The sequence below is a fragment of the Spermophilus citellus genome (genome assembly GCF_964194105.1).
Source record: "Spermophilus citellus genome assembly, chromosome: 8".
NCBI classification, from domain to species: Eukaryota; Metazoa; Chordata; class Mammalia; order Rodentia; family Sciuridae; genus Spermophilus; species Spermophilus citellus.
The window spans coordinates 125,147,545-125,166,733 of NC_138189.1; positions in this window are offsets into that span (position 1 = coordinate 125,147,545).

Here is a 19,189-nt window from a genome sequence, read left to right on the forward strand (position 1 = left end):
TCTCTGGGTACATGAGAGAATGAGAAGATAGAACATCATTAAGGATACAAAAGACAAATGTTGTTTTGTTTTGTTTTGTTTTGAGATGGGTTTCACTGTGTTATCCTGATTATCTTCAAACTATATCCTCCAGTTCTGACCCTCCCCAGTAGCTGGCATTACAGGCACACACCATGGCACTTCACAGTAAGACAAACTTCTTAACACTGTTAAATGATTTGACCTAAATGATATTTATAAAACCTTCCTATCAATAACAGCAGAATATGTATTGTTTCTGAAGTGCATGTAGAACACTTGCCAACATAGAACATATTTTGGACTGCAAAATAAGTATCAGTAAATTAGAAATATTCTAGCCATACAGAGTATATTCTCTGATTATAAGTATATAAAAGAGAAATTAATCCCAGAAATATATCTGGAAATTCCCAAATATTTGCTACATTCCAAGTCACTGGTTGGTTAAAGAATAAATTAAGGGGAAATTAGAAAACACTTTGTTCTGATTGATAAGGCAAAGCAGGTCAGATGAAATAGCATGTGCCTATAATCCTAGCATTTCAGGAGACTGTGGCAGGAGGATTGCAAATTTGAGGCCATCTTGGGCAATTTAGCCAGGACTTGTTTCAAAATTAACCGAAAAACAAGTAAATAAAGGGGGATGGAGATGTGGCTTAGTGGTACAGATCCCTGGGTTCAATCTCCAGTAGCACACACATACACACACACACACACACACACACACACGGAAAAAATAAAACAGCTACATATAAAAAACTAAAACAACAAACAAACAAACCCAGAAGGAAATTTACTGCTTAAAATGCATGTGTCAGAAAAGAAAATACCTCTCAATTAAATTATCTCAGTTTCCCCCTAAGTAGAAAAGCGGGGCGGTGGAGGAGGGGAAGGAAAAGGAAAAAAAGAAAGAACCAAGGTTATCATGTCTCAGTATACATAAGGAATTGTGGGGGATTGGTTTCAAGAACTTCAATGATACCAAAATTTGCAAGTGTTCAAGTGGGTTTATATAAAATTTTGTATTATTTGCATAAAACCTATACACATCCTCCTGTATACTTTAGTTTTCTAGAGTACTATTATAACTAATGCAATGTAAACACTTGTTACACTGTATTGTTTAGGTTATAACAATAACATGGAAGTCTGTATATGTTTGATATAAATGCCATGTTTTTTTCTTGAAAATGTTAATCTGTGGTTGATTGACTCCATGGGTGCTGAACCTGTGGGCATAGCAAGTCACCTGTAATCAGAAGAAAGAGATAACATACATTAAATCAAAGAAACCAAAAAAAATGATAAATTATAGAAGAGAGAAAACCAAATGAACCCAAAACCTTATTCTTTGAGAATATTAATTAAATTGATACACTTTTTGTCTCTAATGGAAAAATAAAACAGATAATGCACACATTGCCAGTATTAAGAATGGAAGATGATTCAAACCCAATATGAGCATGCCTATACTCTGTATTATGCTGTGGATGTGCTTCCTTCCTATTATGTCCACTTTTCCATTGTTCTTCTTATAGCAATTGAGCTTCCTTTCATGCAATCCAGATAGTCCAAGTCCTGGTATTTTATGAGTTTCTTTTTCAAAATTTTCTTTTTGTTCTAATTAGTTACACTTGATAGCAGAATGCATTTCCGTTCATTGTACACAAATGGAGCACAGCTTTTCATTTCTCTGGTAGTATACAATGTAGAGTTGCACCATATGGACAGTCATAAATGTACTTAGGGTAGTATGTACATCTCATTCCAACACCCCCCGTCTCCTCCCTTCTCCTCCCTCTCCTTTGCCCAATCAAAGTTCCTCCATTCTTCCTATGTCACCCACCCATTATGGATCAGCATCCAGTTATCAGGGAGAACATTCGGCTTTTGTTTTTTTGGGATTAGCTTACTTCACTTAACATGATATTCTCCATCTCCATCCACTTACTTGCAAGGGTCATAATTTTATTCTATTTTAAAGCTGAGTAATATACCATTGTGTATATATACCAAAGTTTCTTTATCTATTGAAATGCATCTTGGTTGGTTTCACAGTTTAGCTATTATGAATTGAGATGCTATAAATACTGATGTGGCTGTGTCACTGTAGTATGCTGATTTTAAGTCCTTTGGGTATAGACCAAGGAGTGGGATAGCTGGGTCAAATGGTGGTTCCATTCCAAGTTTTTTAAGGAATCTCCATACTGCTTTCCAGAGTGGTGCACCAATTTGCAGTGCCACCAGCAATGTATGAGTGTACCTTTGTCCCCACGTCCTCGCTTACACTTACTGTTATATGAGTTTCTTAATGACTTTAAAAGATTGTTAGTCTTACTAGTTTTCCAATTTAGTTAAAATTGAAGAACTTAGAAGTTTTTGAGAACTGTTTTGAGTATCATACAGATAAATATGTAGATAGTGATATAGATATAGATAGATATAAATATGAATATGGCTATAGATGCAGGGACATAGAGTAGCTGAAAACAACTATGGGGGGGGGAAATTATTGAAAAAAGATACAGGGTGACATATCCACACCAACATGAATATAGATTTAGCAAAATAATTGAATTTTTTTAGCTATATTTATAACTTTTAGAACAACTATTTGGAATTTTGAGAGAAACTATGGATCTCTCCATGTAGTATTCCATATTATGAAATCAACTTCTATAATAATAAGTACTATAATTTATAAATCCTATGTTTTTCACAAGGAATTCAGGAGAGTTCACAAAAGATACATACATAATAAATATATTACAAATTTATGGAACAGAGAAACAGAATAACTATATATATGTGTATATATATATATGCATATATTGATACACACACATATATATATGCATATATTGATATCCCAATATTTGAGATAGACATTATAATAAATAAAATATTGGCCGATGTGATTGTGGAGGCCCATGTGATTATGGAGGCAGAAAGTCCCACAATTGTCTGTCCAGCAGCTCCAGACCCCGGAAAGCCAGTGCTATATTGGGAAGGCCTGAGAGCTGATTAATGTTCATTCCAGCCCCAGTTAGAAGATCTGAGAAAAAAAAAAAGGTGCAGACAGCAGGGAATTGATAGCCTATCTCCAAAACCAAACTTCCCTCCTTCTATTTCTTCTATTCACATTATCAGCAGATTGGATGATGCCCACCCACATTGGGGACAGCTATCTATTTTTCTGGGCTTACCAACTCAAATGTTTAATATCTTCCAGAAATATCCTCACAGACACACCATGAAATAATGTTTAACCAGCTATGTGGACATCCTGTAACCTAAGCAAGTTGGCACAGAACATTAATCATCATTGTAAGACAGTTAAAATAAAGTTTCTAATAATTCAGAGGAGAATTATATTGAAATCTATGTTAAAATAATGACTGGGGATTGCCTTCAGGGCCCCAGTCACGGGATGGGAAGGAGAATCAAGTGGTGTGAGCCATCAGGCTATCCCTCTGGGGCTGATCTCAGAAGAAATCTATAATCAGAAGCACAATCTGAAAACAAGAGGAAAGTTTTACAGTGAAAAACCAAGTAGGATGCAATAATTTATGTAAAATTCATAATACACAAAAGGGTAGGAAGTCAACAAAAAGAAACCGGAAGTAAAAAAAGGAGTGAGAGAAGAACTGACTTAAATATTGTGCTTATCCAGAGTAACTTTGAGATGAATTTCATGCACACTGAACTCTTCTTGGTGAACCTCTGTAGGATTCATTATTATGTCTCCTTTTAGACTGGGCAAAGATTATTAACATGGTAATCAGGACAACACCAGGCATGGGAAATAATTTAATACAGTTCTATAATGAGAAAATGGAAATGCAATGCATTATTTGATTTTGTTATCACCTTTTGGATCTATGAAGACAAACCACTTAAATGTCTCTTATATAGAGAGCATGAATGATAGACAATGCTGTTTTAAAGGGTGAAGTATAACATTATATTTTTGTGACCTTCATTTCTTTTTCATAAAATTTTAATCTTACATATTTATCCAGACTGAAACATTGGAACAATGTTGGTATTCAAAAGACTTTATTTATTATTTATTTATTTGTTCTTTTTAGTTATACATGACAGCAGAATATATTTTCACACATCATATATATGAAGTATAGCTTCCCATTTTTGTGGTTGTACATGATGTGGAGTTATACTCATCAGGTATTCATATATGAACATAGGAAAGTTATGTCCAATTCATTCTACTGTCTTTCTTATTCCTGTCCCACCTCCCTTTCAAAATATTTCAAGTATTAGTTTTCAAAAACCATTGATTTTCTTTAAGTTTCATATGCAAATGATCCTATTCTCAGTATCAGGGATGGAACTACCCATTTCTCTGGCTAATAGCCATACAGCCTATAAGTCAGATTAAAGAAATGACTTTCAAATATCATGAGGATATATAAATCTTAGTCCTTGGTGTAGGTTTTTACAATATTTATTTTTTCTATATATTTATATAAAACAATTTATTTTTTTCCCTGAGGTCTCATTCTATTTGGATGTAATAAGCCTAATTTTATATTTCCTCAGCTTCAATTTCTCTTCATATCCCAAACTACGTGATAAAGTACTTTATACATGGTTGGACAAGTGTAGCCTTCAGAGCATCATTGGAGTCTCTGTGAACCCAAATATTGCTTCTCAGATTTGAAAACACCAATAATGACATCTATTTCCTGGATGTTTCCAAGCCTTCCTGACTTTAGACAGCATCAAAAGAGGGGTAGAGTTATTTCAAGACTTCTAGCAACACATATTGGAAAGTCCTGTTTCATTCCTTCCTGACAATGCTAAGAATTAACTAATTGTTTTTTTTTTTTTCTATTAGGTATTTTCTCTGCAGCTCCTCTGTCACTCCAATGTGTTGCCTTCATCAATTTCTCAATTACTATTGGCATAATACAGGGCACAGCAAAGACTAAATACTGTTTGTTAAACAAAATTTTTTTAAGCCAGTTGACTATTGGCAGACTACAATGGAACATAAAGCATAAGTATCATCCTGAGTCCATGTATGCAAAATAGGAAAGTGCTGGATTAGATGCTCTGTTCTTCAGTGTTTGCACATTGACTCTGCATATGTAGATGGTTTGCAATACATTTCCCAAATAACCCATTTGCTGCATGATTTTTACTACAGATTGCACTAGGACTTCTTTTCCTATTAGATTTGTATTTTTCTTGACTATGTAAGTTGAAAAAATTAATCATTTATAAAAAAAATTTGACAATAATGATTCAGAAAAGTCTGAATTTAAAACCTGAATTCAGGGGCTGGCGTGGTGGCTCAGTGGTCGAGTGTTTGCCTAGCATGTATGAGGCACTGGGTTTGATTCTCAGCACTGCCTATAAATAAATTAAATAAACATCCATTGAAAACTAAAAAATATGAAATAAAATAAAATAAAACATGAATTTAGTTTCTATACTTGAGCCTACCATATGAAATACTACTGTAAAGGAAAAATTGGCATTCTTTCACACATACCTTTGTTAATAGGAAAAAAAAATGATTAAGTACTTGCTTCAGTTTTCAATGATTGGCCTCATATTCTTGTATAAAACAAAAAAACAAACAAACAAACAAAAAAAACACCTCTGCATTAAGTAAGATTTTTAAGGATCTTCATAGGAATGGTAAAACTGGAATGTGCCTTTTGTTTTCTCACTAGATGTATAACCTTGGTTAGTGTTTTCATTTCTTTGTTTTGTTTTGCTTCTGGAGTGATTGTTTTTGTTTTGTTTTGCTCTTAATTTTTAGTTTTGGTTCTCAGATTTGAACACAGGATCTCACATATCCTAAGCACACATTCTACCAAGGAGCTACACCTCCCTCTCCTTTAAGGTTTATATTTAAAACCACCTTATCTTCTTCCATGAAAACTTTATTTTCTTCCTTGGAACTCTTACCTTCAATGCATGCCAGAGCCTTTTTCCTATTAACTGGCTGTTTATTACTCTGCAACACTGATCAATAGTTCTGTAATACTTACCAGTCTAAATCTGGATTTTAGAATAAAATTTTCCTTTTGTTTTTCTTGCTACATGTTAAAGAGCTTTGCTATGGAAAGGAATTTTCATTTTTTTCCCACAAATCCATCAAGAAATGATTTATTCCTTAATGGTGTGCACATGATTGTTAGCAGAAACACACATAACCCAATAACTCAACAATATACTCATTGCTGCTCATGTGCAGATCAATCACTTCATGTTCCAAAGTGGCTTCCCTTCACCCCTAGGAGATTACTAGAGGGAATGCTCATTACCAGAGGGATGATAGTTCTATACAAACTGAGTTAATTCTGCAAATATCATAAGAAAAATATTTCTACAGAATTTAGGTCTTTCTGGAAACAGATATGTCTCAATGTTACAAATATCTGATCATTTTTCTTTTACTCAATTTACTAGAAATCAGTTTATAGGTGAAATTACTTTTTAAACATGTTATTGCACAGCCAACATATTTCTTACATTCTTTCTGGAAGAGAATTGTGTTACATTTTATGCTATTAAATACCTTTCTTTAACCAACCAAAATGGATCTATTATTTCACAGAAGCAAAATTCCTTGATATTTTTTCCCCTGGAAAATATAGAAACATAGCCAAGGTTACAGGAGAGATATTCAGTAGAGACCCAAGAAATAAAAAAAGACTGGAAGACACTTTTTAAAATGTTTTGAGGATACAATCAGAATATGATTCATAACTTTGCTATAAAAAGCCAAAAATGTATGACAATTTACCCTCTTAATGGGGAAACTAATTCAACCAAGAACTATGTTTTGCCCTGGAGATACTATTTTATGTCAGCCAAAATAATAATGAATATTTCCGTTGGAACCTTATGAGTCTTGGTTAGATGAGATGAACTAAATATACCTCAGGCAATTCAATCAAATGAGTATCTGGAGGGCCATTCAGAATAACTCTTGCAATGGTCCTTCAAAATATACTTGACTAAGTTATATAACATAATGAAAAAATTCCTAAGAATTAGGATAGTAAAAACAGTCAATTAAAATGTTCTATATTAGCCTTTATAGCTGACAGATTTTGTGAATAGTACCCTCATCAGACTTTGTAAATATTAAAATTTAGAGCAGAAAACTGCTAATGCTCATTGGTCAAAAATGCTTTCTTACTTTTCTATAGTTGTAGTCAAAACCAGAGCTGTGTCTTTGGAGCATAGACCAGGAGTCTATGCTCAAGTGTCAAACTCAAGTGTCAGAGCATGCTAGTCATATAACAGACTACATTAAAGTGGATAGCATATAATACATCTGGTGCCACTCTAATTTAATTAACAACAAACCCAAAATATAGACAAATAAAATACCTGCCTGTATATCCAGTGTTTACAGTTTCTTAGAACAATAGGCACCTTTGTCCCTACAAAACTGCTTGACCTAAAATAGCTCTTGATAAATATTTGATGTCAAAAGTTGGCTCAGCTGGGCATGGTGGCACACACCTGTAATCCCAGATATCTTAGAAGGGCTGATGACACAAATTGATTACATACTGAGCTTCTTACATTATTCGCAAGATGTCTTTTCAAGGGAACATAAGGAGATTCAGCTACTGCAAGGATTTCAGAAAGAATCCCTTCAAGTCATGCTCAGTGGACCATGTAGCTTACCCAAATATTCCTGTCTACTATCCAAGTGAACAATGACTGATTTGGACACAGTGCTGGAAATCTTCACTTTTTTCTGTGTCCTGGGCGCCTGATCTTTGAGAAATGCCTCAAAAGTCTTTCTGTCGCTCTGGCTTCTGGTTAAATTTAAGAAATGAGGAAAACTGGGAAGAGATCAGAGGGATAGAACAGCATGAAATTCTGGTATTTATTTTCTTGGCTTCCTCTCGTAGGGGTTGCCTTCAGTAGATAGATTGCATCATTTAACCAGAATACACAACTCCCAAGAAGAGGCCTTTCTTTTTCCATACAGCTCTGGAAGTCCTTGGACCACAGTAACATCTCCCTTCTTTGTCCCTTCCAGAGGGAGAAGAATGATGATTTCCCATGGGAATCCTCATGGGAGAAGTCCTGGTCTATCCCTGATGCTCTCTCTAAATCCTGTCAATGTATTTTAAATAGTTCTCATTAAATGCTTGTTCCTAAGATAAGCAACTTAAATGTGCCATTTATTTCCTGTCAGGAGTCCACCTAATACACAGGAAGTATATTAAATATTTTGTACTTTTCTGAGTGATCCACAAGGTACCAGCAAGAAGTTATGTGTTTGATGGTTCCAAACACACCTGACCAAAAGAAGAAAAACTAATGTAGAAGAGTCCCAATAATTCTCTGAAGCTTTTAGCTAAATTCAGTAGGTCACATTCTAAAATCTCATGGTGAAGTATAGCTTAGTTTGATTGCCAAAATTTCTGTACTCCAACCAGCAATAAACTTTAAAAATGCCTTCTAGTTTATATCATTTAACACACTAGTAAGCAAAGAATGAGCAGAAAAGGATAATGAGAATGTAGATAAATACGGAGAAGAAGAAAACACTGGGAAAAGATCTGATGTTGAATGAGTCATGAAGTTGTAAACCGCTTGTGGCTTTCTTAACGTGATTTTGCTGAAATAAAAAACAGAAGTTCTGTGCATTCTGTGAGAATGCGTTTTTGAAGATCCCATATATGAAATCCATTTAGTTCTGTCCCAGTGTACATTTCCTGGGGAGGAGGGTAAACAAAATGAATCAATTTGCAGATTTTCTAAAAAACATGAAGAATGTGTGTATTAGGAGAATTATGCAAAAAAAGGTTCTGATATCAGCAGGCATGTCCATCCACAAGCAGATTTAACATATGCACAATGGGTGGGAAAGCTGGCCAAGACTGTGTGAATCAAATGTGCTTAAAGTCAGCCTGTTTTGTATCTTCAAGAGCTTCACTTTAATGATGATGTTTCCCCAGTTGAGTTCTTCCAATCTGTTAGTTTTGCGATTCTATTTTTGTCTAAGCAAGTTTCATTTGATCAGAGAAATGTTAATAGCTAAGAGCTGCATCTGATCCATTCTCTAATGAGCAGTAGTGTTTTCTTGATCACCACTTCCCAGACAACCAAGGAATAAGTAGATGTTTGCATATCACTGACTTCACGTTTCATTAAGCTTGATTTCAGAAAACATCTCTCTCATACAAATATGTAACACTTGGAAAGCTGAAATGTGCTGGAGAAGATGGAAATGTCTTACCAGTGCAACCAGCTGGACTCTTTCATGGCTTGAAATGTGGTTTTTATTACAAATGAATTGGCCTTTGGGGAGAATTTTCTCAAGGATATGAACTCTGATTATTTAATATTCCAGTAAGCACAAATTGAATAAAGTAAGCTGTGTAAATGAAGACTGTGGATGCTGGAATCCACTATGGAATACATTTCACCTAGATATCTTTGTGCATGTTTAAAAATGTGTGTGTCTGGGATTACTCAGACTGGGATGTGGTAAGTCACCACAGTTGTGTCTGTGCGAAAAGATAAAGAGAAAATATTTTATTTTCTTGGAGCAAATGTATAGTCCTATAAAAAAGGTGGACAGTTCTTTCAGAGGAGTCTCAGAAAAATGTAGTTATATTTCTGAGTATAAATTAGTGTGGACTTCTTCAGTCCAAAAAGTAGAATAGAGGTACCCTGAGTATGTTGTGAGTCCTGGTTCCCTGGGCCCCAGTGACATTGCCTGCCCTTATTAACCTGGAGCCTCCACCATATTTGACTTGTAGTTTAGAGTCTAAAGCCACAAACATGATGCAGTCTCTTTGATGATATTAACCAGCTTATGTCTCCATGATGCTGAATGTCCTTTGGGAGGTCCTCCGTTTCTTTCAAAGCAAAGATGAAGTTGCCCTACTCAAAGTCCTACTTCCACCTTTTGCCTCCCTGATCTAATTCCTTATTAGTATTCTTTCTGGTGCTCCCCTCTCATCACCCCTCACTCCTCTCAAGCCACATTGGCTCCTGTCTCTGCACAAACTACTTAGGCACAGGCCTTTGCTAGCTTTTCCTCTACCTGGATGGTCTTCCAAGATACCTGCACAGCTAATTCCTCTTTCTTTCCAGTCTGTTTAAATTCACCTTCCCAACAAAGTCTACTTTGACCACCCTATTTGATAGAACAAACTGCCATTCATACTTCATTCCAACTTCCTGTCCTCTTGTACCCTCTTCTCCCTTTATTGTTTCCAAAGTTTGTATGTTCTCAATACTGCATGATTTATTTATATATTATGTTGATTTCTATTGTGCATCTCTCCCCCACTAGAATTTAAGTGGCATGGTGCAAAAAGATCTTCGACTTTGGTTTACTGAAATAAAATTGGCACATAGAGGAGTGACCAGCCTGTAGTAAATGGCAAAGAAATATTTATCTTAATTAAGGACCTCTTATGAATACAAGGACCTCCATATTAAGGTAGACATCATGTAAACCAGTGTATTCCAAATTAAATTTAAAATTATAAGGCCTAAAATAGATCAAACACATGAATTCTATTGAGAAAGGCACAGGTTTTAAATGAGTACTATTTGTTATTCAGAGCAGTGGTCATCAAACTATGGCTTGGTCCAAAAGTGTCCAGCTACCTTTTGTTTGTGATCAGAGCATTGTTGGAACACAGCTGCCCCCGTTTGTTTGCTGTGCTCACAGGCTGCTTTTTCTCTGCAGTAGCAGAGTTGAGAAGTTGCAGCAGGAAACTGCTGGCGAGTGAAGCCAAAAACATTACCTGACTGGACAGTTCACCTACTGACTTCTGATCTAAATCAAAGTTGCTGACATTTGGCAAACAAACTGGTTTCCAAATGCCAGCAATTACCCAAATAAATGTTTCCAGCTATGAGTTAAAAGAGTTGAGGGACTTTAAATAGGAGAAGCTGTTTCTCATTACAATCACCTTTCTCTCTTTCTGACATATCTCAACGATTTGGATTTCCCCAATCATTTACGGACTTCAGTTGAAATTGAAATAAGCCAGAATTCTAAACTAAATGATCTCTTGAAGTCCCATCTTAACTTATATTATGATTCAGAATTCTCCACATCCCATCTTATTTTGCATTTAGTTATACATTCTATTATGCTATATTTTGGGGGGGCTTACATGTCCTTGGTATCCTCTTCCTGCTTAAAAATAGTCCCCTTGATGTTCTCTGAAAGGTATTGTCAGACATTATTATACTATATTTATTCTCCAATAATTTTCTTAAAGGAAGATGTAATTTTTCTTAACATTTAATTCTAGATGTAAAATTAGAATACCTTATTTAGCAACATCATTGTTAACCTAATAGCTGCATTATAATTAATGATAGAGAAAGGTAGATTAAGATGACAGATTTATTATTATGCTTAGCAAAACATATAATACCAGTGCTTTTAAGGGAATGCATTTAGGTACTATTTTAAATAACATTTAACAGAATATAGTCAAAGGACTTTTCTTAACAAAAATGAAAGTCAACCAGAGGCAAGTATTTGTATAATTTAAATAAAACTAATCTTTCCTTAATTATGTAGATATTATTTAGATTATTTTTACATGTGTGATGTGTGAATGTATATGGTTTATATATATGTATGAAAAAAAATAGATGATTGATAGATGAATAGGACGTAGAGACAGAGAGACAGAGAGAGAGAGGGAGCGTACAGAGTATTTACCTGGAGGATGAACTATAGCAAGTATTCAATTGATATAGCATTGTACATTCTTTTTTTCTTGTACATTGTTTGCCTTACCTACAGATATCCGAAGATCTTTAGAAAATTCTTACTTGTATAATTGATGAAAATATACAAATAGGGTAAATATGTCCTTAAAGATTTTATGTTAGATCAGAATTATACAGATTTTTATATGAACCACACAACCTGACAAATCACCTACTTCATTTGGAATTCTAGAAACACAGGCTTAAAACAATATATTTTAGGGCCAATGAAGCCTGAGAACATTGCTGTATTCTTGTCATAAATACCATTTTTCATATTATTAACATATTAAAGGACATGTACATCAGATTCATAACAAATAGTTATTTAGCGCCTAGCAATATCAGATGCTCTCATTAATGTGTTAGTAGAATTAAAATGCAACAATGTGTCTATTCTATTGTTATTAAGCATGTCAATAACATGAATATGTTATTAAATTCCCTTTGAGGAAAATAAGGCCAAAATGGTTTAGTAGAGTGTGAGTTTCTAAAGAAAAGAAATATTGCATGATACAACATGTTTCTCCAATATTTACCACAATGCATAAGATATAACAAATAATACATTTTTATTGCATCAGTGGGTGTAGCTGGAACAGATATTGAGAAACTGATGTGACTCCATTTTTGAGAAACCAGCCTCTACTTCAGAGCAAAGTCTGTCCAAGGAAGAGGGAAACCCACAGAGCTTTCTAGGCAGATAGCCACCCTGCTGAGTTGTTTGTCTGCAAATAACAGGAGAGATCTGCAGTGCCAGGTGTCCCTGACTCAGTTAGGCTAAGTGAAGAACCATAGCAACCCCCTAGCAACCACCAATCAGCATGAGACAGGGAAAATACCTGGAATGCTAGATCACCCCCCAGTAGTTTATGGTGGTTGATAACATGTTGGGAAACCATGTAGTTTAGCACGTACACCCCTCATAGCTTAAACCAATCAGTTCAAAGGAATCCCCCTATTGTACTAATCAATCACCCTTACCCAACTTGTTCCCGCCAGTGAATGTGCTAATCAATGTTAAGAGTTTTTTTTTATTTTTCTGCGGTATGGAATGATTTGCTGTGGGGATGTTGTGATGCCTAGAGTATTCCCCAAAACCTATAAAAATAAAGGACAGGGACTTACTCCCTGGGAACAATTGTGAGTCCAGGCTCAAGCTTGCAATAAATACTCTTGTGTGATTGCATCGGAATCAGCTCCCATGAATCTGGCATTACAATATAACCAGTAAAAGGAAGAACCTAGATTTGAAAGTCGTCTCTTGATTTTAGAGCCAGTATTTTTTTTTTCCTAGGGTAAATCGGAGTATTCTTGCCAAGGTTAAAGGAAAAAATAATATATGTATTATTATAAACCTAATATTTCATACCTCAAATGTTTGTTGAGTCGATAGAGGTCACCAGGAAAGTGACAATAGACAAAATTTAGCATCTTAAAATAAAAGAAAGTACTAATGAATGGTTCAGACTGAAGTCAGAGCTACCTGTAGAAAATCATATGACAAGGATAAAGAAGTTTCTGAAAATAACATGGGACGCTTATATTTAAGGAAAAGTTGTTGCTGCAAAAAGTATGAGAGTTCTTGGCTTGACTGTTCTGACACCATTAGTCAAATTGCTGGATATTACAAGGTTGTGCAATCAGGAAAATTCCCCTATGCTGCAAGACACTGGGATGTGATATGGTACAGACCTGAGCTGTGCAGAAGGAACAAATAGAACTGAAGAGGAGGCTGAAATTAAAAGAAGTGGACCTAGGGAGTACTTGACATGTACCTCCTTTAGGCTTTGTCCATTATTTTGAATTTACTTGTGGGTTCTTTTAATTCATCCTGGCTTCCTGCCCATTGCCAGAGCAAATGATGTGGTTTTCCCAGCCCCAGGATGTGCTCAGAAAGCTCTTTCTGAAGCCAGAAATAGACAGGCAGTCAGTGTAGATAGATAAATCGAGTCAGGTGGGATCTAGGAGGCCAATTTTGAGTGAGTCTGGGAAGTTGGAGACTGTCCCCTGAGGGATCTTATCAAGAACCTGCCCCTGCTCCAATCTGTTGCCAAAGTAACCTGTCCCAGGAATTTCCCTTCCCTACAGGGAGCTAATAAGGAGATTAAGTGTCCTTGGCTACTCCACCCTGCCCTTCCCTATTCAGTCCATCCATTTCCCACCTTTTGGCCCTCCAAGGGAGCATTCTTGGGCCCAGTCCTGTAGGCAGGAAGGAGAAAGATAAGGGGAGAAAGGCAGAAGAACAAAGAAATCTGCTAGGAGCCACAAGCAAATAATATGATGAATGGCACTTACGGTTGTAAGGTGATGCCAGCTAGCCATTGAGATGATATGATTATGTTAAGATTTACATTCATATGGAAATTGGACTCCTGCTGTTCACCTTGGCCTGCTATGGACTCATGTTACGGGACTCCTGGAGAGTTCCCATTGGTTGGGGAAGGATAGTAGGAGGGAATTCCAGGGGAGGTCGGGGCCCCTGGTTCCAGTAGACGCGCGCGCGGGGGTGGACCGGTTTTTGGCTTGCCGGCACGTACGGAGTATTGGCGGCTTTTTCAAAACTAAAGTTTTGTTCCTGCTTGAGTGGCTCGTGATTCTGTGCCCAGCCAGACTGATGCAATTAGTGGCCCGGACGGGGAACGCCTGAAACTTAGAGGTGAGTAAAATTGCTCGCCCCTGAGGGAAGGCGACAGAATGGGTGACCATTTCAAAAAACAATGTGTTCTTGTTTTGATTTATTTTGTTTTTATTTCAAGCTCCCTAGCCCTAGAATTTTCTCAGGCGAACTGGGAAAAATGGTTGGCTCAAGGTTTGAAGTTATTCGGCCCTGAGAAAGAGAAAATTGATATAACCATTCTCTGCTCCGTTTTTGTTTCATTCTGCTTTGGCTTTGTTTTATCCTATCTTATTGGGTTACGTTACCTTTATAGTAGATTAGAATCTAGTAAAAAACAAACTGAAAAACTGTTAAGTAAATTGTTAGAGGTCCAAACTATGGTAGAAAAAACGCTAGGTCAAGCAAAAGAGAAGGTCTCTCAAGCTAGTCAGACAGAGGAAAATTTAAAGAAAGAAAGCTTAGGGGAAAAACAGCCATCAGGTGGAGAATTACAACAGGAGGCTGCTACTAACTCCGTTCTATCACCAGAGGGCGTAATTCAACCAACAGCTCCATCTACAGCTGAGCGGCCCTCAACTCCCGTAGTTGATGGACTGAATTCTGAGGACCCCAAAGATTAGCATGCCCTGTACTTGAGCAGGCAGGAGGGCAACGAATTCACTGTGCTTTAGATTTCAAAACAGTAAAGCAATTAAAGGAGGCTGTAACAACCTATGGGCCACAAGCTCCCTTCACGGTAAGCATGGTCGAATCTGTTACCAACTTGGACATGACACCAGCAGATTGGGCTAACATGTGTCGATCTGTGCTAAATGGAGGACAATATTTCTTATGGAAGGTTGCCAATGAGGAATTTTGCATGGAGACAGCTAGGTGAAATGCAGAAGCCGGTTACCCTCAAAGAAATCTAGATATGTTATTAGGAAAGGGACCTTATGAGGGTCAAAGACAGCAAATTGAATATGACCCTGGCGTATACGCACAAATTGCTGTAGATGCAGTTAGGGCATGGAAAACTTTACAGGGGCATGGAGATTTACAAGGTCAATTATCTAAGGTAATACAAGGAACTAATGAACCTTACGCTGAATTTGTAGATAGGCTTATTCAGACAGCCTCTAGAATATTTGGAAATACAGAACAGGCAATGCCATTTATAAAACAACTGGCTTATGACCAAGCAAATCGTTGCTGCAGAGAGGTCATTAGACCATGGAGACATGAAGATTTAAACACATATATTAAATTATGTAGAGACATTAATGAACAAGGGCAAGTCTTGGCAGCAGTACAACAGGCTTTAGATGCCAGGCCAAAAACATGCTATAATTGTAATCAAACAGGACATTTTAAAAGGAGTTGCCCCATAAGAGGAGGGTTTAACAAAACTAGGTATCAAAGGAATAGAATACCGGGTATTTGCCCACGATGCCATAGAGGGAAACATTGGGCTAATGAATGCCATTCTCAAACCACCATAGAGGGTATTCCGTTATCAAAAAATGGACAAGGACCAAGTGTTTACCCATGATATTGTGGAGAAAGGTATCAAGCTCCATTGCCAAAAAACGGACTAGAGGGCCCAATGCCCCGGGGCCCAAAACCACAAATATACGGGGCAATGCAGGAACCCAGCAGCACCATCAAGGTAGTGCCCAGGACGCATTATCCATTAAATCCCTTATCAGACAAACTAGAGGGAGCGCAGGGTTGGACATCTGCACCTCTGCCAGAGCAGTACTAACTCCAGAGATGGGAGTTCAAATCATTCCCACAGGAGTAAAAGGACCTCTTCCCCAGGGAACAGTAGGCTTATTATTGGGACGCAGTTCTTCTACACTAAAAGGACTTATGATAAGTCCTGGGGTAATTGATCCCGATTATGAGGGTGACATAAAAATTATAGCTAGTTCTCCAAGAAGTATATCAGTAATTTCACCAGGAGATAGAATAGCACAGTTATTAATAATACCCAGCCTGCATGATAAATTTTCCAGTTGTAATGTAGAAAGAGGTTCCAAGGGATTAGGCTCCACAGGTGTAGATTGGGCTATGCTGTCTTTAAATTTAGATTCTCGCCCCATGCTAAAACTAAATATTCAAGGACATGACTTTAATGGGCTGCTGGACACAGGTGCTGACCTCAGCATCATATCTCGTCAAGAATGGCCAAAACATTGGCCATTACAACAAGCTACTCAAACGCTTCGAGGCCTAGGAGTGGCAACAAATCCCCATAGAAGTGCTATGGTATTAGATTGGAGGGATCCTGAAGGATGTGAAGGAACTATACAGCCCTATGTATTGGATCATCTTCCCGTAAATTTATGGGGACAAGATGTCCTAGATCAATTAGGATTGACATTAACAAATAACATCAATCCTAACGTGCCCACTACTAGGGCTAAACAAGGCTTTAGGAAAGAAAAAAGATTAAGAGAACAAGCACAAGGTATGACAGCACCAATTCAAATAGATCAAGAGATAAATAGACATGGATTGGGTTTTCAGAAAGGGCCACTGTGATAATCAAAATTACTTGGAAATCAGAAAGACCAGTGTGGGTTCCTCAGTGGCCCCTGACTAAAGAAAAGATACAAGTAGCTCATGACTTGGTCAGACAACAATTAGCGGAAGGACATATACAACCTTCCGTATCCCCCCATAATACTCCCATTTTTGTCATTAAAAAGAAATCTGGTAAATGGAGATTATTAAAGATTTAAGAGCCATTAATAATGAGATGGTTATTATGGGACCTGCTCAATCAGGGATTCCCCAATTGTCTGCTTTACCAAAAACCTGGCATGTTTTAGCTATAGATATTAAAGATTGTTTCTTTTCAATTCCAATTCATCCCGAGGATAGTCCACATTTTGCATTTACTATCCCTGCACTGAATCATGAAGGTCCTGATCAGAGATATGAATGGAAAGTACTCCCTCATAGGATGGCTAACAGCCCAACTATGTGTCAAATTTATGTTAACAAAGCAATCCAGCCACTTAGAAATCAAAATCCTGAACTACAAATATTTCACTATACGGATGATGTGTTATTGGCACATAAAGATAAAAACACATTGCTAGAATGTTATGCCACACTTAGAAACTTATTGAAAAATTATAATCTAGAGATAGCAATAGATAAAGTACAATTAAATCTTCCAATTAATTATTTAGGAGTTCTATTATCCTCAACCATGGTCTGTCCACCAAAAATTCAAATACGAGTAGATCAACTCAAATCACTTAATGACTTTCAAAAGTTATTGGGAGACATAAATTGGATAAGGCCTTATCTAGGCATACCAACAGGAGAGTTGGGACCTTTATTTGATATTCTAAAAGGTCCATCAGATCCAAATTCACCCCGCATGTTAACACCTGAAGCAAGAAAAGCATTAAAAATCATTGAAACATATATGGAAAATATGCATTTGGATAGAATTGATATAAGTTTGCCTTTATTATTTATTGTACTACCAACAAAAAATATTCCTACAGGAGTATTTTGGCAAGAAGGTCCATTATTGTGGATACATTTATCTTATTCTCCTAACACTATTCTTACTAGATATCCTGAGGCTGTAGGACAATTAATACTCAAAGGAATAAAAGCAGCAAAGGGAGTGTTTGGGATTTCTCCCAATAAAATTATTACTCCATATACTATGGATCAAATTGATGAGTTAGCTAATGAGTTAAATACTTGGGCAATAATCATGTGTAAAACTAGTGTTTCATTTGATAATCACTTACCATCTAATCCTTTGTTGTCTTTTTGGTCTAAGCATCCTGTAGTTTTTCCAAAAATGACAAGAAAAACCCCTATCATAAATGCTCCAAATATATTCACTGATGGGTCAAACAATGGTACAGCAGCAGTAGTTACTCCTGATCAAACTTTTACATTTTTAGTACCCAAACAATCAGCTCAAAAGGTAGAGCTTAATGCAGTATTACAAGCTTTTATGATGTTTAAAGATTCTGTATTTAATTTATTTTCTGATAGTCAGTATGTAGTTAATGCTATAGTATCTCTTGAAGATGCTGGTAGGATTTCACCTTCTTCTACTGTTTTCTCTTTGTTTTCCGCTATACAAAGTCTAATCTGGGACAGAAAAGATCCATTCTTTATAGGACATATCAGGGCACATACAGGATTGCCTGGAGCCCTTAGTATGGGCAATGAACTAGCAGATAAATCTACACATGACATACATATTTTCTCCACAATAGAAGAATTATAAATTTTCATAAAAGGTTTCATGTCAATGCTAATACTTTACAAAAGCGTTTTAAAATAACTAAAGAACAAGCCAGACATATAATAAAACAATGTCAAAATTGTGTGACATTTTTACCACAAGTTAATCTTGGAGTCAATCCTAGAGGACTGATACCTAACCATATTTGGCAGATGGACATCACACACTTGCCAGAATTTGGAAAATTAAAATATTTACATGTTACAGTTGATACTTCTTCTGGATTTTTGATGGGCTCCCTTCATGCCGGAGAAAAAACTAAAGATGTTATAGCTCATTGCTTACAAAATTTTGTCACTTGTGGGCGTTCCAAAACAGTTAAAAACAGACAATGGTCCTGGTTATACTTCCATCTCTTTTAAACAATTTTGCTCTTCATTTGGCATTACTCACATAACAGGAATTCCATACAATCCACAAGGACAAGGCATAGTTGAAAGAGCTCATCAAACTATTAAAATGTACTTATTAAAACAAAAGGAGGGAATTGGAAAGGGGTATATATCCCCCAAAGATAAACT